Raw genomic sequence first — 946 nt, forward strand, 5'->3', positions numbered from 1 at the left:
TCTCAAAACCACATGGTGGGATGTACGAAGTACAGTGCACTCGACTTGGTCGATGAGTATTACCAATTGCTCATGAGAGCGAGTGATATTCCGCTAACAGCGGTGAGCACTCCGAGCGGCATGCTCAGAGAGTGGCTGGCGATGCCCCAAGGGCTGTCAAATGCACCAGCGACATCAAATCGTCACGTGACGCAGTTGTTCAGGCCCCACAGGGCGTATGCACAGACATACTTTGACGACATTTATATTCCTAGTCGTGCGGAGCAGGGGGGATAGATGATGAGAACCATATTGTTCATCTAAGAGCGGTGATCGAGTGCATGCGCACTAACAAACTGTACGATAATGCAGACAAGTGCAGCTTTGGCGCCGAAATGATGCCCTTTTGAGGGTGCTTCATTGGGAAGTGTGGCCTTCGAGCGGATCCCGCTAAGGTCAAGGCCATTGTATACCGGCCGGTTCTAAAGAACCAAAAGGAGTTGCGTAAGTGGCTTGGTCTCGCCAACTACTTGCACAATTATAGCGTAAATTACGCAGAAATGGCCCGGCCATTATCCAATCTTCTTAAAAGAATGTGGAATGGTGTTGGAACGCCTAACATCAGAATGCTTTTGACGGAATCAAAGACAGCTTCCTGCATACACCAATACTAGCGCTGCCAGACCCTGATCGTCTTTCAGCGTCGTCTGCGACGCTTCGGACTTTGCCATCGGCTGTGCACTGCGGCAAGCAGACGCCGAGGCGAGATCGGGTGATCGCGTTCGAATCTCGACAGGTCAAAGCTGCAGAGAAGAACTACCCGTTCATGGCAAGGAACTACTTGCGTTGAAGTATGCACTTGTCAAGTTCAGGGTCCATCTGCTCAGCTCCAAGCCGTTTGTGATATATACAGATCATGCGTCAATACGCACTGCGACTCAGTCGCCCCACCTCTCGCAGAGGATGG

The sequence above is a fragment of the Plasmopara halstedii genome, assembly GCF_900000015.1.
Source record: "Plasmopara halstedii genome assembly, contig: Scaffold_555, whole genome shotgun sequence".
Lineage (NCBI taxonomy): Eukaryota > Oomycota > Peronosporomycetes > Peronosporales > Peronosporaceae > Plasmopara > Plasmopara halstedii.